This window comes from Pseudophryne corroboree, chromosome 9 (genome assembly GCF_028390025.1).
Source record: "Pseudophryne corroboree isolate aPseCor3 chromosome 9, aPseCor3.hap2, whole genome shotgun sequence".
Lineage (NCBI taxonomy): Eukaryota > Metazoa > Chordata > Amphibia > Anura > Myobatrachidae > Pseudophryne > Pseudophryne corroboree.
Window position 1 is genome coordinate 142,763,073 of NC_086452.1, and position 23,498 is coordinate 142,786,570.

General features: G+C 45.8%; 1 long non-coding RNA gene across 1 annotated transcript; it reads right to left on the reverse strand.

Annotated features, from left to right (window-relative positions):
* Nucleotides 1–8,146: 8,146 nt before the first annotated feature.
* On the reverse strand, nt 8,147–14,262 carry LOC134956822 (uncharacterized). The gene is made up of 3 exons (XR_010186207.1): nt 14,179–14,262; nt 13,694–13,805; nt 8,147–8,954 (listed from the first exon to the last, which is right to left on the reverse strand). It is a non-coding gene; the product is annotated as an uncharacterized LOC134956822 (long non-coding RNA).
* Between the last annotated feature and the right edge of the window lie 9,236 nt (nt 14,263–23,498).

A 23,498-nucleotide genomic window follows, 5' to 3' on the forward strand; every position in this document is an offset into this window, starting at 1 on the left:
CCAGAAGGCTAGGTGAGACCTATTCTAAATCTAAAAAAATTTGAACACTTACAAAGGTTCAAATCAAGATGGAGTCACTCAGAGCAGTGATAACGAACCAGGAAGAAGGGGACTATATAGTGTCCCGGGACATCAGGGATGCTTACCTCCATGTCCCAAATTTGCCCTTCTCACTAAGGGTACCTCAGGTTCGTGGTATAGAACTGTCACTGTCAGTTTCAGACGCTGCCGTTTGGATTGTCCACGGCACCCCGGGTCTTTACCAAGGTAATGGCCGAAATGATGATTCTTCTTCGAAGAAAAGGCGTCTTAATTACCCCTTAATTGGACGATCTCCTGATAAGGGCAAAGTCCAGGGAACAGTTGGAGGTCGGAGTAGCACTATCTCGGATACTGCTACAACAGCACGGATGGATTCTAAATATTCCAAAATCGCAGCTGATCCTGACGACACGTCTGCTGTGCCTAGGGATGATTCTGGACCAGAAAAAGGTGTTTCTCCCGGAAGAGAAAGCCAGGGAGTTATCCGAGCTAGTCAAGAACCTCCTAAAACCAGGAAAAGTGTCAGTGCATCATTGCACAAGGGTCCTGGTAAAAATGGTGGCTTCCTACGAAGCAATTCCATTCGGCAGATTTCACGCAAGAACTTTTCAGTGGGATCTGCTGGACAAATGGTCCGGATCGCATCTTCAGATGCATCAGCGGATAACCCTATATCCAAGGACAAGGGTGTCTCTCCTGTGGTGGTTACAGAGTGCTCATCTTCTAGAGGGCCGCAGATTCGGCATTCAGGATTGGATGCTGGTGACCACGGAGGCCAGCCCGAGAGGCTGGGGAGCAGTCACACAAGGAAAAAATTTCCAGGGAGTGTGATCAAGTCTGGAGACTTTTCTCCACATAAATATACTGGAGCTAAGGGTAAATTTAGCTTAGCAAGACCTCTGCTTCAAGGTCAGCCGGTATTGATCCAGTGGGAAAAACATCACGGCAGTCGCCCACGTAAACAGACAGGGCGGCACAAGAAGCAGGAGGGCAATGGCAAAAACTGCAAGGACTTTTCGCTGGGCGGAAAATCATGTGATAGCACTGTCAGCAGTGTTTCATTCCGGGAGTGGAAACTGGGAAGCAGACTTCCTCAGCAGGCACGACCTCCACCCGGGAGAGTGGAAACTTCATCGGGAAGTTTTTCCACATGATTGTGAACCGTTGGGAAATACCAAAGGTGGACATGATGGCGTCCCGTCTGAACAAAAAACGGGACAGGTATTGCGCCAGGTCAAGAGACCCTCAGGCAATAGCTGTGGACGTTCTGGTAACACCGTGGGTGTACCAGTCGGTGTATGTGTTCCCTCCTCTGCTTCTCATACCTAAGGTACTGAGAATTATAAGACGTAGAGGAGTAAGAACTATACTCATGGCTCCGGATTGGCCAAGAAGGACTTGGTACCCGGAACTTCAAGAGATGCTCACAGAGGACTTATGGCCTCTGCCGCTAAGAAGGGACTTGCTTCAGCAAGTACCATGTCTGTTCCAAGACTTACCGCAGCTGCGTTTGACGGCATGGCGGTGGAACGCCGGATCCTAAGGGAAAAAGGCATTCCGGAAGAGGTCATTCCTACCCTGGTCAAAGCCAGGAAGGAGGTGACCGCACAACATTATCACCACATGTGGCGAAAATATGTTGCGTGGTGTGAGGCCAGGAAGGCCCCACGAAGAAATTTCAACTCGGTCGATTCCTGCATTTCCTGCAAACAGGAGTGTCTATGGGCCTCAAATTGGGGCCCATTAAGGTTCAAATTTCGGCCCTGTCGATTTTCTTCCAGAAAGAATTGGCTTCAGTTCCTGAAGTCCAGAAGTTTGTCAAGGGAGTATTGCATATACAACCCCCTTTTGTGCCTCCAGTGGCACTGTGGGATCTCAACGTAGTTCTGGGATTCCTCAAATCACATTGGTTTAAAACCAGTCAAATCTGTGGATTTGAAGCATCTCACATGAAAAGTGACCATGCTCTTGGCCCTGGCCTGGGCCAGGCGAGTGTCAAATTGGTGGGTTTTTTCTCAAAAAAGCCCATATCTGTTTGTCCATTCGGACAGGGCAGAGCTGCGGACTCGTCCCCAGTTCTCTCCCTAAGGTGGTGTCAGTGTTTCACCTGAACCAGCTTATTGTGGTGCCTTGCGCCTACTAGGGACTTGGAGGACTCCAAGTTGCTGGATGTTGTCAGGGCCCTGAAAGTATAGGTTCCAGGACGGCTGGAGTCAGGAAAACTGACTTGCTGTTATCCTGTATGCACCCAACAAACTGGGTGCTCTTGCTTCTAAGCAGACTATTGCTAGTTGGATGTGTAATACAATTCAGCTTGCACATTCTGTGGCAGGCCTGCCACAGCCAAAATATGTAAATGCCCATTCCACAAGGAAGGTGGGCTCATCTTGGGCGGCTGCCCGAGGGGTCTCGGCTTTATAACTTTGCCGAGCGGCTATTTAGTCAGGGGCAAACACGTTTGTAAAATCCTACAAATTTGATACCCTGGCTAAGGAGGACCTGGAGTTCTCTCATTCGGTGCTGCAGAGTCATCAGCACTCTCCCGCCCGTTTGGGAGCTTTGGTATAATCCCCATGGTCCTTTCAGGAACCCCAGCATCCACTAGGACGATAGAGAAAATAAGAATTTACTTACCGATAATTCTATTTCTCGGAGTCCGTAGTGGATGCTGGGCGCCCATCCCAAGTGCGGATTATCTGCATTACTTGTACATAGTTACAAAAATCGGGTTATTATTGTTGTGAGCCATCTTTTCAGAGGCTCCGCTGTTATCATACTGTTAACTGGGTTCAGATCACAGGTTGTACAGTGTGATTGGTGTGGCTGGTATGAGTCTTACCCGGGATTCAAAATCCTTCCTTATTGTGTACGCTCGTCCGGGCACAGTATCCTAACTGAGGCTTGGAGGAGGGTCATAGGGGGAGGAGCCAGTGCACACCACCTGATCCTAAAGCTTTACTTTTTGTGCCCTGTCTCCTGCGGAGCCGCTATTCCCCATGGTCCTTTCAGGAACCCCAGCATCCACTACGGACTCCGAGAAATAGAATTATCGGTAAGTAAAATCTTATTTTCTTTGCGCTCTGGAGGCAAGGCTAGAAATATATAGTAATGCCTCCAATATAATAGAAATATATAGTGATACCACCAGTATAAAAGAAATATATAGTAATGCCCCAGTATAATAAATATATATATTAATGCCCCCCAAGTTAATAACAATATATAGTAATGCCTCCATTATAACTGGAAAATATACTGTAATAGTGCCCCTGGTGTAATAGAAATATATAGTATTGCCCTCATAATAATAGAAATATATAGTAGCATCCACATTACAATAGAAATATATAGTAATACTCCATAATAGAAATATATAGTAGCGTCCACATTACAATAGGAATATATAGTAATACCCCATAATAATAGAAATATATATTACTGTCCACATTATATTAGAAATTAATTACCCCACATAGTGAAGCCAGAGACATGCCTGTGAAGAACAAAAGCCACTCAGTTGCATTGCATCACGCAAGCCGAGTGTTGGGAAACAGCTGCTCTTCTGCTCCCAGCAAGGGAGGCTGCGGAAAAGTGCAATCAGGCTTCTCTCTTCACGCCAGCCACAGCAACCAGATGAGGATGCGTGATGTGATGTCATGACATCACAGTCACACTCCCAGTAACCCTGACAAAGTTGGAGGTGCTGTCATGCTGCCAAGCACCATGGTCTAGTTGCTTTGTAGCACATTATAATTGTGGTAATTTCGGTGAAGGGTGCAAAGTGTGTGGCAGGTGGTACTGCGTACCCACTGCCAAATTCTTAAGGCTACTCCGTACCCGGGTGTAACCGCAAACTAGCACCACTGACGATAGTAAAACAATACAATGACTGTATTATGTCATGTGTCTCTGCAATGCCATAAAAAGAGGGGAGAACCTTACTCAAGAATTGCAAATCTAAGGGGGAGTTGTATTGATAAGTCCCATATTGTGCCACTGAAGCTGCTCCTGCTTTGCCTCAATACAGAAAGTAATAACACTGAGGATGTATTAACAATTTGGCTGTCAGACTGGGGGAGAGAAAGCTCCCTTACTCCATCCATCTCTGCATTCCCATAATGCATCACACTAGTGATGATGAACTACATCATGCCTTCTGGCTAGCCTCAATGGACATGCGCATGATCTCACAAAAACCACAAGATCTTATGTTGAATGTGCAAGGATTCCAAGTCACTACACATACCGGCACAAAAATGATCTTATCATTTTTTTATAAGAGCTGATGCGAATACTGTCATCATGCTACTGGATAGCACAAAATAATTTTCTCTATAATAACTACATTAATACATGCTCAAGATGGAAACAACTGTCAAATTACACTTGAGCAAACACATTTGTCAACAGATAATACATCTACTCTAAGGATGCTAAAGGTGAGGATTGCTCCACATCTACAATTTGCACATTCTTCCTGTTCCTGCTATGCTACAGATTAGTTTACGCTGGCTCTAAATGCAGTGCAGAACACAAGTGGGACCAGAGCTGGACCAGAGGAGCAGTAGCAAGCATTGGACATCCAGGATACCTACCTGGACCTAAAAAAGCTGCTGCCTGGTGATGCTGTAGACATGCTGGGGAAGAACATTGCAGAGGAGGATACCTCTGGTCATTTTGTGCTTACAGCTGTAGTGAGTTGAGTCTGCAAAGATTTAAGCTCAGCCCATACCAAAGCGGCCATTTCAATTTGCTGCCACCGTGAGCCATTCATGGTTTGCAGCTATCAAGACAATCAGCAGTGTCTTTGGCAAGCAAATCATGGCTCGCTGTGTCATAGCTTTGTACTCTCACTGCAGTTTGAATTACAAGGTGCAAGCTGGAGAAAGAAGTTCAGCGATTGTGAAGCAGCAGAGACCAGCTCTTGAAGAACCTACAGCAGATGAGACGAATCAGAAGAGAGAGGACATGGTGGGAAGAATATAAAAGATGGTGGAAGAAATAATAAAATAAGAGAGACCAGAAGGAAACCAGGAAATGCCAGGAGCTTCCTGCTTTATACTCTTACCATGGTATTCTGGACATGAGTACATTACCTGAGACCGGAACCTGGAATATTACATCACAGTATTCCACATCACTATAGGCTCTATTTTAAGCATCTTCAAGTTGGAGGCTATTTTGTACATTGCTGGTATTTATTCTTATGTATGTTGTTTTTTAAGTTGTGTTGGAATAAATATATGTATTTCATTTTATACTATGGAATTTATTTTGTTTCCTCTTTGGTGACATTATGTCCATATGATTATTGAAGGGAATTGATCCTATTGATAAAATAGAGGACTTCTTTCTGAAAGGAGTAATATATGTCCATTCAAGTATAATTAGTGTAGCTTTAATATACCAAGAAGAAAAAGGACGTGGTGTTGGTGACACCTCCATCTTCACAAACTATATCATCACTTGGAGAGTGTTATGGAAACATATATATTTTGTGTGGACACTGAAATTTATTGTATTTACTTACTACACTAAATCTACTTTTTATGTTAAATTTGAATATTTATGTCAAAAGGAAACTTTCTTCATCAGACATATCAAGTAATTGCAATATCCATTCATCAATGCTAGCTAAGAACCTTTATGGGGTCATATATCTTGAGTTATAGTTTTTGTGTGTGATTGATGCGAGGACTGGGAAGTTCCTCTTTCTTTGTGGTTTTTTTTTTTTATTTAAAAGTGTTGTGAGGCTTAAGTAGCATATATTCTGGCAGACGTGGCATAAATTAAAGTGATAAGTTTCTCTAGACATAGATTTTAGTTACATGCTAAAGCACTAATTAGCGCTAACTGCTTATGTTAAGCCATGAGCGTAAATACAGAAGACAATGGAAGGCAGTCCCCCCAGGGTGCCAGCCCTGAAGGGGGCACACTGACCTCCTCCATTGCTCCAGGTTCTGCTTTATATACAATTCAATTATGACCCTCCGCTACAGTGTTGGTGTAGGAATAAGCAGCGAGCCCTGGGTGCTGCTGGGATGTGAAGTGAATGTGGAGGGGGTGTTATGATTCCAGCACTCTGGTCTGAGGAGATCTTATTGCAAGGACCGGAGCACTGGAACGTAATGCTGGGAAAGGGGAATGGAAAGGGAATAGCCCCTGGCGCCCTATCTCCGTTGTCTCGCCCGTGCTGTCAGTACACTCTTGCGAGACTATGGTTGCTTGAGCCCATGGCAGCCGCGTTTGAAGGGAGGATTACGTCTGCCCAACTTCGATGCCCCCTCAGGTCTTAATGAGAGACAAAGAGTGTGCGGAGACAGGGTGATAACAAGGGGCCCTCTTACTGAAACAACCAAAGCCAGGGGCTACTAACTAGCCTAAAACTAAATGTATGTGCAGATTGCCGCCAAAGGAAAAGAACAACAAAGGAAATGCTGACCACACGCCCACACAATACTTTTGTGTACCGGCGGTGACAGCATAAGCAGAACCCTCTGCAAAACACCAGTGACAGAAATAATAATGGAATACATCGGCCTAGGCCGACGGACGCGGCAGAGACGCTACTCACGGAACCGGTACGAATACTGGCAAATGGACAGGAACTCCCAATGCTGCTGACACAGACTCTTAGAACTGGAGGACAGGCAGAATCCCAAACGAAAGACCAGTGGACACCAAGAAGCCAGAAACTTGACCAGGCACAGGCAAAGGCACTGGACCTCAGGACAGGAACGCCTCACGGCAGGACACGGGATCAGACATAGGAATCGACACAGGGACTGACTCAGGAATCGACACAGGAAGCTCAGGAACTAGCAGGAACCAAGCTCAGAACTCAAGCAGACTGGATACCCAGAAATATCACCAGCGTCTGTGAATTGCAGTCAGCCAGCATATAACAGAGAGGCCTAATTAATAATCTCATGCAGCTGCCCTGTTGCATGACTCCAAACTGACAAGATGCAATTAGCAGCCAGGTGAGGCTGAACACATGGGAACAAGCTGCAATTACACAGACTCACCAGCGGCAGCAGACAAGAGTATTCTAAAACAGAGCAACAGGAAATCTTGGCATGCAAGACAACTTTATAAACATAAAATAGGAATGAACCGCTACCTGTGGTTCATAACAGTATCCCCTCCTTAAGGGTGAGCTCCGAGCACCCCATGACACCCACGGGGAACATGAACAGAAGTATAACATAAAATACATAACCAAAATGCAAAAATGGAAATGAGCCACAGCCGTGGCTCATAACAGGGGGAGGGTGAATATGATCTGCAGGAGGCAAGGCCCCTCCCACAGTAGCCAGCACCTATGGGAAGAGACTTCCTCTTGAGTGCACACTTCTCTCATCATTATATCCCCTCCTCCTCTCAGCTGTACAGGTAGCACAGGCAGCCACACAGGGAGACTATGTTCCCTTTATTAGATGACTCTGGCTGGGCCCCTCTAACAAGCCCAGAACCAAGTAATTAGTACCCACTCTCCTACTATCTCAGAACCCCTGGAGAGAGTGTGTGTCTGGTTAGTGCTAGGACAGGGTGTTGGTAGTAAATGTGAGTGGCGGGGGGGAGGGGGGGGTACCAACAACTATCTTGCCTACGGGCTCCTAGTATGAACTTATGCCCCATGTGTTAAGAGCTATTACATTATGAACCTGATTCTGAGGAAGGAGTAAAGCATAAAAAGCAAGCAACTGTGCACTTTGGCAAAACCTTACTGCACAGCAGGTGGGGCAGATATAAAATGTGCAGAGAGAGTCAGATTAAGTGTGTCTAAACTAAAATCTAAATTGCAGTGTAAAAACAAGGTTACCCGGTATTTGTGGGCTACATGCAAAAGCAGCCAATATTTACCCTGCATACAATAAATAAATAAATGTATTTTCACCCCCTGCATTGCAACATGGTTTGTCCAGGTACACAATTACTTGCTCTTTTTTTTCTTTATTCCACCTCAGAATCTGTCCCTACTGTATATCCTTGATCTCCAGAATGCACATGATGTTATGTAACATATCAATCAATATATAAGCAACAGCAATGGAGACAGCACCTACAGCCATTCCTATTTTTATTAGAAATATTGGCTACATACACTAAAATATAGATAAATGAATGCAGAGTAATATAATCCATAAAATAGAGAATTTGGCATCAGGTTCTACATTGAGTTTTATTTTCTTATTACATAAGCAGCATGCCTATCCAAGGCCAGTTGTTTTACGCACTCTCTTCTGGGTGAGTGGGGTCACAGAGAAAATGTCTTTGGAGTTTCTTTTTATTACATGGAGCACAGTGCACTATGTAATAAACAAATATAAAGCCAACGTAGAAACTAGATTCTCTGAAAACAAAAATAAAGCAAACTAAACAAAATTGTACAACAATTCATTTATGACTCAGCGCTACAATGTTAGCGTCAATTAGTATTAACTGAAAAAATCTCATTCTGCAAAAATAAAAACATCATGCCCAAATGGACAAATCGGATACTTGGTGACATGAAAGATTAAATAACAAAATACAAATGTGGCTGTGACATCAATAGCAGATAAGCTAAGAAACTCATACTAATCCTCATGACATTTGAAACAGATTCAGAGACTGTTACTCTACTCTGTTTAATCCTCTACAAAATCACTCATGCATTGCTGGCATATCAAAGCACTGGGTACATATACATTGAGCAAGCTTTAAATATTCTGATAATGCTTTAATCAGAAGGCAGAATACACTCTGTGTATTATCATTTTCATGTCATTGCTCACTGTAGTCATTTGTAATCTTCTCTTCACCAGAAGTCATCCACTCTACCTCTCTGGAATTTTGTATCGCTGATCTTCTCCGAAATATTTCATTCCTTTCTACAGTCACTATATTTCTCCAATATACCTATATTACTGGAAAGAAAATACAGGGGTTAAAAGAAATTAGAAATGTATTTAATGAGATTTGATGCAGGAAGTACAGAACTTCTGAAAAGCTAAGACTAGTGTTTTTTGTTTTTTTTAATGTCTATGCACAGAACATACTATTGTGACATGCATTTATTGGGGCAAGTGACCGTTCTGCCGACGTAGTTGAATCAGAGAAATCCAACATGTTGGACAATCTCGATTCCCCAATTCCAACCCCAAAAAATTCAGAATAGGAGAGTTGAAGATTTTTAATATGTTGAATTCCCCTGATGGATTGACAATCATCAACTTCTGCTGCTTGGTAGATCGGATCACCAATTGCTGGATGTTATCGGCAGAAAGAGGAATTGTGATGTAGATGAATATTTATATGTAGATATCCGTGGTTAACTCTCCAAGAACAAGGGACCAAACATACCCAATTCTATATTATGCCCCCTACAGAAATACCCATTTTATAGGGTGTATTCAATAGCTGTCAGAAGCTGCCATCTTGTCGGAAAGACGGCAGCTTCCGACAGATTTCGGTCGAAAGCGGTTCCAACCTATTCAAAATGTGCAGTTTTTTTCCGACAAGTCGGAAATTCCTGACTTGTCGGAAAACACGGGGATTGGCGGAATAGCCGCCGATCCGCGTGCTTCTGTTGGAAATGGGGCCAAATCCAGTTTTGGTCCCCTTTCCGACAAACTCAATCCGACTTGAAAACAAGTCAGATTGAGGTGTGGAGATGGGGAGCAGTGCGGCGGGCTACGGGGATCGGGTATGAGAGGTACCTTGACGGACGTTTCCTGGCCAGGCACCTCTCTCCCTGCAGCCCCGATGGTTTGTGTATATTGCTGCTGGTGGGGGCCTGCGCATGCACAAGACCCGTTTTACAAATGTGCACAATGGGTCATGCATCGTTGCATGCAGTGCCACCTGAGCCACAGCCTGCTTGACAGACTGTGTGCACTTGGGGACTGAGAGTGGGCAGAGCTGGGCAGCATTCCCAAAAACATGGGCACATCACCGTGGCCAGGGTCTGAATCTTCCAAAGGATGGTGATATGCACCCATATTTGCATGAGGTCCACTGAGTGGTGCTGCCGACCACTTACAGTGCCATATAAAGTTTAATAATAATAATAATAATAATAATAATAATAGGTTAATTTTATAAATCTTATCAATTCAGTTTATTTTGAATCATGATGAAAAAGACATTGGGGGTAATTCCAAGTTGATCGCAGCAGGAATTTTGTTAGCAGTTGGGCAAAACCATGTGCACTGCAGGGGAGGCAGATTTAACATGTGCAGAGAGAGTTAGATTTGGGTGTGGTGTGTTCAATATGCAATCGAATTTGCAGTGTAAAATAAAGCAGCCAGTATTTACCCTGCACAGAAACAAAATAATCCACCCAAATCTAACTCTCTCTGCACATGTTATATCTGCCTCCCCTGCAGTGAACATGGTTTTGCCCAGCTGCTAACAAAATTCCTGCTGCGATCAACTTGGATTTACCCCCATTGTTCTGTTAGGTGAAAAATATAGTACTGTACTGCCAATCTTAGACAAAGTCCTACTATGGGGGCAGTGGCGGAACTAGCGAGCAGTGGGCCCAGGTGCGACAAAATGCTTTGCCCCCCCCCCCCCACATCCCATCCAAGTCCACCCCCTCACCCCTGGAGAGGATCTGGTGAGGGGGACCTGCTCAGGGCCAGAGAAATGGATACCTAGCAACAGTGCCGTAACTAGACATTTTAGCACTGTGTGCAAGAAACGGCATCGGAGCCCCACCCCTGCATGCAAAACAGGGGCAGTGCGCGCCGTAGTCGCGCGCAAAAATACATAGTGGCGTGGCTTCGTGGGGAAGGGGTGTGGCCACAAAATAATACCAATTCATAAAACGGTGCACAGTAGTCTCCATTATTCAAATTACGCCGCACAGTAGCACCACTACACCAGGTAGAGACCCTTTTACACCTTACAGCGGACAGATTCCTCTTTTTACACATTACGGTAGACAGCGTCCCCTTTTTACACATTACGGCAGACAGCGTCCCCCTTTTTAACATTACGGCAGACAGCGTGCACTTTTTACACATAACGGCAGACAGCGTGCCCTTGTTACACATAGCGGCAGACAGCGTACACCTTTTACACATAACGGCAGACAGCGTGCCCTTGTTAAACATAGCGGCAGACAGCGTACACTTTTTACACATAACGGCAGACAGCGTCCCCTTTTTACACATAACGGCAGACAGCGTGCCCTTGTTACACATAGCGGCAGACAGCGTACACCTTTTACACATAACGGCAGACAGCGTGCCCTTGTTAAACATAGCGGCAGACAGCGTACACTTTTTACACATAACGGCAGACAGCGTCCCCCTTTTTACACATTACGGCAGACAGCGTCACCTTTTACACATTACGGCAGACAGTGTACTCTTTTTACACATAACGGCAGACAGCGTCCCCTTGTTACACATTACGGCAGACAGCGTGCCCTTGTTACACATTACGGCAGGCAGATTCCCCCTTTTTACACATAGCGGCAGGCAGATTCCCCATTTTTACACATAGCGGCAGGCAGTCCCCCATTTTTACACATTGCGGCAGGCAGATTCCCCCTTTTTACACATTGCGGCAGGCAGATTCCCCCTTTTTACACATAGCGGCAGGCAGTCCCCCATTTTTACACATAGCGGCAAGCAGATTCCCCCTTTTTACACATTGCGGCAGGCAGATTCCCCCTTTTTACACATAGCGGCAGGCAGTCCACCATTTTTACACATAGCGGCAAGCAGATTCCCCCTTTTTACAAATTGCGGCAGGCAGATGCCCCCTTTTTACACATTGCGGTAGGCAGATTCCCCCTTTTTACACATTGCGGCAGGCAGATTCCCCCTGTTTACACATAGCGGCAGGCAGTCCCCCATTTTTACACATAGCGGCAAGCAGGTTCCCCCTTTTTACACATTGCGGCAGGCAGTCCCCCATTTTTACACATTGCGGCAGGCAGTCCCAAGAAAGAAAGAAAGAAAGAAAGAAAGAAGAATTATACTTACCCTCTCCGCAGGCTCAGGCTCCTCGGTGCAGCTTGACGATTCCCGGGCAGGAGAGAAGGAGGAGGAGGGAGGTGGAGGAGGGAGCCGCAGCAGCGCTGTGTTATTGGTGGAGGCGCTGCTGCTGCTGCCCCTCTGCTTCACTATAGGCTGTTCTCGGAAGACAGCCTATAGTGAAGCAGAGGAGCAGCAGCAGCAGCACCTTCACCAGTAACAAAGCACTGCTGCGGCTCCCTCCTCCATCTCCCTCCTCCTCCTTCCCCCGTACCGCTGCTCCTCTCCTCTCTCCGGACGGCTGTGCGCTGCGGGCAGCGGTTGCCCGCAGCGCACAACTGCATGTAATGAGTCAGTTTGACTCATTACATGCTTTGGGCCCCTGGACAGAGGCGGGCCCCAGTGCAATGCACTGGTTGCACTGGCGGTAGTTCCGCCTGTGTATGGGGGTCATTCCGAGTTGTTCGCTAGCTGCATTTGTACGCAGTGCAGCAATGAGGCAAAAAATGGCACTTCTGCGCATGCGTATGCGGCGCAATGCGCACGCGTGATGTACCATTACAACGAACGATGTCGTTTCACACAGGGTCTAGCAAAGCTTTTCAGTCGCACTGCTGGCCGCAGAGTGACTGAAATGAAGTGGGCATATCTGGGTGTCAACTGACCGTTTTCAGGGAAAACACAGGCATGCCAGGAAAAACGCAGGCAAGGCTGGGTGAACGCAGGGCGTGTTTGTGACGTCAAAACAGGAACTGAACAGTCTGAAGTGATCACAAGCGCTGAGTAGGTTTTGAGCTACTCTAAAACTGCACAAAAAAAACTTTGTAGCCGCTCTACGATCCTTTCGTTTGCACTTCTGCTAAGCTAAAATACACTCCCAGTGGGAGGCGGCATAGCGTTTGCACGGCTGCTAAAAACTGCTAGCGAGCGAACAACTCGGAATGACCACCCATAACATAGCTGTATATGTAACCTACAGTGTCTTGGTGTATAGGAAATCTAAAGGTATTTACAAGTCTTCTGTCTCCATCCACCCCTATTATCTTCATTCTGCTAACATAAGCAGCTCTGTGGATGGCTATACTTACAGGTTATACGTACGATAACCCATATTCACTCCATTGCCCAATTGCCGGCTCCTGCATCTCACAGGAACATGAAAAAGGCACTCCCACAAACTCATCAAGAAGAATATGACTTAGTCATTTCCCTAGCCTGCTGTTGGAAAGTGATAACATTAATTCATGAACATAAATGGTGGCTTCAGTTTACAGACTCACAGGTCAAACCTTTAAAATCAGCTGTGTTAATGTATTCCTTCATTATCCATTATCCATTAAAGATAAATTAGCAATTGCAGAATATTTCCCAAAGGGAAGAATAGACCTTAATCTCACAAGAAATGTCCAGAACACCTGTCATTTGTTATTATGTAGGTTCCTTCTTCTTTATACATATCAATTTTGCAATGGAAATATAATACGTCAATAGTTATTGCTTAATGTGTGAGAAGACATGATGCATAAAAAGTAACCTTTCCGGTAGGTGCCTGGTGAGAAATCGCAGACATTGTTGACAAATTTCATGCTTAGTCAAGATGAAAATATCTAATTTCATGGTATGCCACAAATTGATAAAACACATATGAGAATAAAATGATTTCTTTCAAAACTTACCCAGTTATCAGATGTCACGCATGGCCTGAAACTACCAGCTGTAAGAAGCACAAGTTTACCTTCTGATTCAGCAGGGCATTTTCATGTTTCTGTTACTTTCTTGTTTCATATACTGTAAACAGTTGTATGCAAAAGTTTGGCAGCTCAGGGTCAAATTTCACGTGTTAATAAATATCCAAGTGAAAAAAAGTAGCTACAGTAAAACCTCTATAGTGTACAAGCTTCAACGTTAAGGACCTGAGTCAGATGTAAAACGCTAGCATATGTGAGTATCCGTGGATGCCAGATACTACCTTATGCTATTGCGCATATCCGTCTGTTTTGCAAGCATCTAACCGTCTTCATACTATACTTATTTCCCCCAATTGATTACATCATCATCATCATCATCAGCTCTTACACCCAACCCATGCTGGGTGCAAAGATCCATCTAAAACATTCATCCCATCTCTGTCCACATGCATCAAATGACCCAGATTACTCACCCATAACACTCTCATGAAACATAAGACATAGCTGTTCTATCTACACTGTAGCAACCCAGGAATGCCTATTTCATGGATAGAGCAGTCCGGCCACACAAGCAGGAACTGTCTGCTCTGCTCTCATATACTCCATGGAGGTGCATATGCGTGGGGTAAGAAATATGCAGCCTGCAGGTGCTTCTAGTGGGGCATGTGCCATCTGCTGATAATAGTGAGAAGTGTCGGTGTTTGGAATCACTTATGACAAAATAAATCCATAAATATTTGTGCACATATAAGTAAACATTTCCTAAATAATTGCTGATTTAGAACAGATAAAAAAGATTCTCCATTGACACTGTAAACCCCCCCACACACACATGTGCACACACACACACACACACACACACACACACACACACACACACACACACACACACTTCCTTGCAGAACTTTCGTAGCTATAAAAATATTCTTAGTTCATCTTGCATGCACTGAATGTATGAGCTCTCAGCACCATGGGGGTCATTCCGACCTTATCGCACGCTGCATTATTTTGCAGCCATGCGATAGGGTCTCAACAGCGCATGCGTGCGGGCCGCAATGCGCAGACGCGTCATTGCCCGGCGACGGCCGTTGCCTGGCTGCGACGAAAACAATGAAGAAAGCATTTGCGGCGGTGAACGTAAGAAGACTGACAGGAAGAGGCCGGCTGGGGGTGTCCGGCCTGGGAGTGTCCAGCCTGGGAGTGTTTCCTGGGAGTGTCCGGACAAACCAGGCGTGCCCGCCCGTTTCCAGGGAGGGATCCTGACGTCAGCTCCAGCAAAGATCGTCGCAGCAGCTGAGTAAGTCCTGAGCTGTGCAGAGACTGCACAAACTTTTGTTTGTGTAGCTCTCTGCACAAGTGATCGCTTCCCTGCACAGCGTTTCCCCCCTCCCCCTGTAGGCGCGATTACCTAGTCGCAGCAGTGCAAATATCCGCCTGCGTGCGACCAGGTCGGAATGACCCACCATGTTCAGTAATATGCAAATCTTCTGACAGCCATACAAAATCTTAATGTTTTGTTCCTGTAAGTATTTTTTGGTTGATTGTGCAGTGTGTTTTAGATCTTTGTCTTGCTAAAATATGCAAACTCTTTTTAGCTCCATATTCTTTACTAACACTGGGTCAATCACTTCTAAGATTTGCTGATTTTTACTTGAAGTCGTTTTTTTTTCCAACTGTACAATTATATTTCCAGAGCCCCTGGCTTCCAGTTCACAGTACCAGATCATACCCATGCTTAACTCTTGCCAGCATGTAGTTGTCTTCTAATGCTACTGTGTTTTTTCCCCCCATCCAATGTATCTTTTGTGGTTGTGGATAAAATGTATAATTTTTGTTTAATCAGTTCAAAGCTCTCTGCTCTATATACTTTCTGTGATATCTCGGTTATTTTTCATACTTCAGACATTGACTTTGTGGTGTTGTCATGGGAATAGTTCTCTTCTGATATCTGTGTGTGTGTATATATACACATATTGCATTTTTGTATTTTTTTTTGCATGGTGCATAAATGTCAGGTGCAGTTTCTCTACCCTGTTGTGATTGTGGTTTTATTTTTAGTGCCTGGGACACAGAGAAACAGGAAAGTCACAAAAACATACTACAGGCTGAGATTCAAACCTGGATCTCCAGCAAGTGATTTATTGTCCTTAACCTCTGTGTTACAATCTTTTCATGCAGACTCTCATATGCTTTCTGTTTGGTAAAAGAACAAAGTACATTGCAGATAAATGTTTGCCATCTACATCCAGTCACCAGGTGCCACCTCACCAACAACCAACAATTGCACCTACACCAGTTGTTCCCAAACTTTTTTGAATCATGGCGCCCTAGGTGTTTCATTATTTTTTTCAAGGCACTCCTAGGCCAAACGTTTCTTATTGAGAAATTTAGAAAGAAATATTAAACTAGGTAAATTGTGTTTACAGTATACTGTATGTCACCCTTAGATTCAATTGTGTGGTGAGGGGCAAGATTTGCTTCTGTTTGTCAACATATTTTATGATTGACAGCTACCAGCATTGGTTTTGCCTATTTCATTGACAATAAATTATCTGAATTGGTCCTAGACCACCAACTCAGGGCACCCCTGCAAGTACCTGGGTGCCACGGCACACAGTTTGAGAACCACTGACCTACAGTGTTAAGTGTTACTCATTTTTGTGATTATACCAAATTTACCTACTACTTTTTCCTAGATGACTTGAAGAGATTTATGGAGGTGGAGCTCAGGGTGCAGTAAGGGGGTGGGGAAAGGGGTGTAGGCAGTACCATATTGCAGAGGCAGCCCTAACTAATTTGTTGCCCTAGGCAAGATTTTGGCTGGTGCCCCCTAGCACAACCACTAGTTCCACTTCTGACCCATCACCCCTCTCCCAGCACAGCACCCGTCACCCAGCAGCACAAATCACAGCAGAAGTCAGCAACACCCATCAACCCTCACCAATAGCAATCCTCATTTTGGTGCTCTGTTCTAGCAAGAGCATTTCTGCAACCACCCCCTATATTTAAAATAGGGACAGTGCATACCGAAGACCCCCAAAAATAAATTTTTCTTGCTGGAAAGGGGTGTGGCCACACAACTGAACCCCCAATTCACATCCCCTCACACAGTAGTGTCTGTTATTCATACCATACCATATTGCACCTTATTCACATTATACCACACTACACCGGATTGCTCCTTTTTCATATTACACCACACAATAGTGCCCTTTATACTAGTGATGAGCGGGTTCGGTTTCTCAGAAACCGAACCTCCCCGAACTTCAGCCTTTTTACACGGGTCCGAGGCAGGTTCGAACCTTCCCGCCTTGCTCGGCTAACCCAAGCGCGCCCGAACGTCATCATCCCGCTGTCGTATTCTCGCGAGGCTCGGATTCTATCGCGAGACTCGGATTCTATATAAGGAGCCGCGCGTCGCCGCCATTTTCACACGTGCATTGAGATTGATAGGGAGAGGACGTGGCTGGCGTCCTCTCCGTTTATAGAGAAGAGAGTAGAGAGTAAGAGACACTATTTGGTATTTACTAATTTTGGGGAGCATATTAGGACTGGAGTACTACTACTTGCTGATAGTGTGACCAGTGACCACCAGTTTAATTAATCCGTTCTCTGCCTGAAAAAAAACGATACACAGTGTGACACAGTCACATACCATATCTGTGCTCAGCCTCAGTGTGCTGCATCATCATATGTAATACTGTATATCTGACTGTGCTGAGTGCTCACTGCTCACACAGCTTAATTGTGGGGGAGACTGGGGAGCAGTTAGAGCAGGAGTACATAAATAAATAATATATTTTAAGTACAGTGCACACTTTTGCTGCCAGAGTGCCACTGCCAGTGTGACTGACCAGTGACCACACTGACCACCAGTATATTGTGATTGTCTGCTTAGGACGGAGTACTACTTGCTGATAGTGTGACCAGTGACCAGTGACCACCACCAGTTTAATTAATCCATTCTCTGCCTGAAAAAAAAAACGATACACAGTGTGACACAGTCGCATACCATATCTGTGCTCAGCCCAGTGTGCTGCATCATATGTAATACTGTATATCATTATCTGACTGTGCTGAGTGCTCACTGCTCACACAGCTTAATTGTGGGGGAGACTGGGGAGCAGTTATAGCAGGAGTACATATTTTAAGTACAGTGCACACTTTTGCTGCCAGAGTGCCACTGCCAGTGTGACTGACCACTGACCACCAGTATATTGTGACTGTCTGCTGACCACCAGTATATTGTGATTGTCTGCCTGAAAAAGTTAAACACTCGTCGTGTGGTGTTTTTATAAACGCATTCTGCAGACAGTGTCCAGCAGGTCCGTCATTACATAATATATATACCTGTCCGGCTGCAGTACTAGTGTGATATATATATATATATTTTAATTTTATCTCATTATCATCCAGTCTATATTAGCAGCAGACACAGTACGGTAGTCCACGGCTGTAGCTACCTCTGTGTCGGCAGTCACTGGTCCATCCATGATTGTATACCACCTACCCGTGGTTTTTTTTTCAATCTTCTTGATACTAGTAGCTTACTTTAGGAGTCTGCAGTGCTGACAGACAGTGTCCAGCAGGTCCGTCATTACATAATATATATATATACCTGTCCGGCTGCAGTACTAGTGTGATATATATATATATATATTTTAATTTTATCTCATTATCATCCAGTCTATATTAGCAGCAGACACAGTACGGTAGTCCACGGCTGTAGCTACCTCTGTGTCGGCAGTCGCTGGTCCATCCATAATTGTATACCACCTACCCATGGTTTTTTTTTCTATCTTCTTGATACTAGTAGCTTACTTTAGGAGTCTGCAGTGCTGACAGACAGTGTCCAGCAGGTCCGTCATTACATAATATATATATACCTGTCCGGCTGCAGTACTAGTGTGATATATATATATTTTTTAATTTTATCTCATTATCATCCAGTCTATATTAGCAGCAGACACAGTACGGTAGTCCACGGCTGTAGCTACCTCTGTGTCTGCAGTCGCTGGTCCATCCATAATTGTATACCACCTACCCGTGGTTTTTTTTTCTATCTTCTTGATACTAGTAGCTTACTTTAGGAGTCTGCAGTGCTGACAGACAGTGTCCAGCAGGTCCGTCTTTACATAATATATATATACCTGTCCGGTTGCAGTACTAGTATCCATCCATCTCCATTGTTTACCTGAGGTGCCTTTTAGTTGTGCCTATTAAAATATGGAGAACAAAAATGTTGAGGTTCCAAAAATAGGGAAAGATCAAGATCGACTTCCACCTCGTGCTGAAGCTGCTGCCACTAGTCATGGCCGAGACGATGAAATGCCAGCAACGTCGTCTGCCAAGGCCGATGCCCAGTGTCATAGTACAGAGCATGTAAAATCCAAAACACCAAATATCAGTAAAAAAAGGACTCAAAAATCTAAAATAAAATTGTCGGAGGAGAAGCGTAAACTTGCCAATATGCCATTTACCACACGGAGTGGCAAGGAACGGCTGAGGCCCTGGCCTATGTTCATGGCTAGTGGTTCAGCTTCACATGAGGATGGAAGCACTCAGCCTCTCGCTAGAAAAAAGAAAAGACTCAAGCTGGCAAAAGCACAGCAAAGAACTGTGCGTTCTTCGAAATCCCAAATCCACAAGGAGAGTCCAATTGTGCCGTTTGCGATGCCTGACCTTCCCAACACTGGACGTGAAGAGCATGCGCCTTCCACCATTTGCACGCCCCCTGCAAGTGCCGGAAGGAGCACCCGCAGTCCAGTTCCTGATAGTCAGATTGAAGATGTCAGTGTTGAAGTACACCAGGATGAGGAGGATATGGGTGTTGCTGGCGCTGGGGAGGAAATTGACAAGGAGGATTCTGATGGTGAGGTGGTTTGTTTAAGTCAGGCACCCGGGGAGACACCTGTTGTCCGTGGGAGGAATATGGCCATTGACATGCCTGGTGAAAATACCAAAAAAATCAGCTCTTCGGTGTGGAAGTATTTCAACAGAAATGCGGACAACATTTGTCAAGCCGTGTGTTGCCTTTGTCAAGCTGTAATAAGTAGGGGTAAGGACGTTAACCACCTCGGAACATCCTCCCTTATACGTCAAATGCAGCGCATTCATAATAAGTCAGTGACAAGTTCAAAAACTTTGGGCGACAGCGGAAGCAGTCCACTGACCAGTAAATCCCTTCCTCTTGTAACCAAGCTCACGCAAACCACCCCACCAACTCCCTCAGTGTCAATTTCCTCCTTCCCCAGGAATGCCAATAGTCCTGCAGGCCATGTCACTGGCAATTCTGACGAGTCCTCTCCTGCCTGGGATTCCTCCGATGCATCCTTGCGTGTAACGCCTACTGCTGCTGGCGCTGCTGTTGTTGCTGCTGGGAGTCGATGGTCATCCCAGAGGGGAAGTCGTAAGACCACTTTTACTACTTCCACCAAGCAATTGACTGTCCAACAGTCCTTTGCGAGGAAGATGAAATATCACAGCAGTCATCCTGCTGCAAAGCGGATAACTGAGGCCTTGGCAGCCTGGGTGGTGATAAACGTGGTTCCGGTATCCATCATTACTGCAGAGCCAACTAGAGACTTGTTGGAGGTAATGTGTCCCCGGTACCAAATACCATCTAGGTTCCATTTCTCTAGGCAGGCGATACCGAAAATGTACACAGACCTCAGAAAAAGACTCACCAGTGTCCTAAAAAATGCAGCTGTACCCAATGTCCACTTAACCACGGACATGTGGACAAGTGGAGCAGGGCAGGGTCAGGACTATATGACTGTGACAGCCCACTGGGTAGATGTATGGACTCCCGCCGCAAGAACAGCAGCAGCGGCACCAGTAGCAGCATCTCACAAACGCCAACTCTTTCCTAGGCAGGCTACGCTTTGTATCACCGGTTTCCAGAATACGCACACAGCTGAAAACCTCTTACGGCAACTGAGGAAGATCATCGCGGAATGGCTTACCCCAATTGGACTCTCCTGTGGATTTGTGGCATCGGACAACGCCAGCAATATTGTGTGTGCATTAAATATGGGCAAATTCCAGCACGTCCCATGTTTTGCACATACCTTGAATTTGGTGGTGCAGAATTATTTAAAAAACGAGAGGGGCGTGCAAGAGATGCTGTCGGTGGCCAGAAGAATTGCGGGACACTTTCGGCGTTCAGGCACCACGTACAGAAGACTGGAGCACCACCAAAAACGCCTGAACCTGCCCTGCCATCATCTGAAGCAAGAAGTGGTAACGAGGTGGAATTCAACCCTATATATGCTTCAGAGGTTGGAGGAGCAGCAAAAGGCCATTCAAGCCTATACAATTGAGCACGATATAGGAGGTGGAATGCACCTGTCTCAAGCGCAGTGGAGAATGATTTCAACGTTGTGCAAGGTTCTGCTGCCCTTTGAACTTGCCACACGTGAAGTCAGTTCAGACACTGCCAGCCTGAGTCAGGTCATTCCCCTCATCAGGCTTTTGCAGAAGAAGCTGGAGACATTGAAGGAGGAGCTAACACAGAGCGATTCCGCTAGGCATGTGGGACTTGTGGATGGAGCCCTTAATTCGCTTAACAAGGATTCACGGGTGGTCAATCTGTTGAAATCAGAGCACTACATTTTTGCCACCGAATTATAATCAATTCCTCCGTGGAGACATTGACCAGCAGCAATTGCCTCCACAAAGTACACAGGGAGCTGAGATGGTGGATTCCAGTGGGGACGAATTGATAATCTGTGAGGAGGGGGATGTACACGGTGATATATCGGAGGATGATGATGAGGTGGACATCTTGCCTCTGTAGAGCCAGTTTGTGCAAGGAGAGATTAATTGCTTCTTTTTTGGTGGGGGTCCAAACCAACCCGTCATTTCAGTCACAGTCGTGTGGCAGACCCTGTCACTGAAATGATGGGTTGGTTAAAGTGTGCATGTCCTGTTAATACAACATAAGGGTGGGTGGGAGGGCCCAAGGACAATTCCATCTTGCATGTGCTGTTTAGGGAGTGTTTTTTGGAAGGGCCATCCTGCGTGACACTGCAGTGCCACTCCTAGATGGGCCAGGTGTTTGTGTCGGCCACTAGGGTCGCTTAGCTTACTCACACAGCTACCTCATTGCGCCTCTTTTTTTCTTTGCGTCATGTGCTGTTTGGGGAGTGTTTTTTGGAAGGGCCATCCTGCGTGATACTGCAGTGCCACTCCTAGATGGGCCAGGTGTTTGTGTCGGCCACTAGGGTCACTTATCTTACTCACACAGCTACCTCATTGCGCCTCTTTTTTTCTTTGCGTCATGTGCTGTTTGGGGAGTGTTTTTTGGAAGGGCCATCCTGCGTGACACTGCAGTGCCACTCCTAGATGGGCCAGGTGTTTGTGTCGGCCACTAGGGTCGCTTAGCTTACTCATACAGCTACCTCATTGCGCCTCTTTTTTTCTTTGCGTCATGTGCTGTTTGAGGAGTGTTTTTTGGAAGGGCCATCCTGCGTGACACTGCAGTGCCACTCCTAGATGGGCCAGGTGTTTGTGTCGGCCACTAGGGTCGCTTAGCTTACTCACACAGCTACCTCATTGCGCCTCTTTTTTTCTTTGCGTCATGTGCTGTTTGGGGAGTGTTTTTTGGAAGGGCCATCCTGCGTGACACTGCAGTGCCACTCCTAGATGGGCCAGGTGTTTGTGTCGGCCACTAGGGTCGCTTAGCTTACTCACACAGCTACCTCATTGCGCCTCTTTTTTTCTTTGCGTCATGTGCTGTTTGGGGAGTGTTTTTTGGAAGGGCCATCCTGCGTGACACTGCAGTGCCACTCCTAGATGGGCCAGGTGTTTGTGTCAGCCACTAGGGTCGCTTAGCTTACTCACACAGCTACCTCATTGCGCCTCTTTTTTTCTTTGCGTCATGTGCTGTTTGGGGAGTGTTTTTTGGAAGGGCCATCCTGCGTGACACTGCAGTGCCACTCCTAGATGGGCCAGGTGTTTGTGTCGGCCACTAGGGTCGCTTAGCTTACTCACACAGCTACCTCATTGCGCCTCTTTTTTTCTTTGCGTCATGTGCTGTTTGGGGAGTGTTTCTTGGAAGGGCCATCCTGCGTGACACTGCAGTGCCACTCCTAGATGGGCCAGGTGTTTGTGTCGGCCACTAGGGTCGCTTAGCTTACTCACACAGCTACCTCATTGCGCCTCTTTTTTTCTTTGCGTCATGTGCTGTTTGGGGAGTGTTTTTTGGAAGGGCCATCCTGCGTGACACTGCAGTGCCACTCCTAGATGGGCCAGGTGTTTGTTTCGGCCACTAGGGTTGCTTAGCTTACTCACACAGCTACCTCATTGCGCCTCTTTTTTTCTTTGCGTCATGTGCTGTTTGGGGAGTGTTTTTTGGAAGGGCCATCCTGCGTGACACTGCAGTGCCACTCCTAGATGGGCCAGGTGTTTGTGTCGGCCACTAGGGTCGCTTAGCTTACTCACACAGCTACCTCATTGCGCCTCTTTTTTTCTTTGCGTAATGTGCTGTTTGGGGAGTGTTTTTTGGAAGGGCCATCCTGCGTGACACTGCAGTGCCACTCCTAGATGGGCCAGGTGTTTGTGTCGGCCACTAGGGTCGCTTAGCTTACTCACACAGCTACCTCATTGCGCCTCTTTTTTTCTTTGCATCATGTGCAGTTTGGGGAGTGTTTTTTGGAAGGGCCATCCTGCGTGACACTGCAGTGCCACTCCTAGATGGGCCAGGTGTTTGTGTCGGCCACTAGGGTCGCTTAGCTTACTCACACAGCTACCTCATTGCGCCTCTTTTTTTCTTTGCGTCATGTGCTGCTGT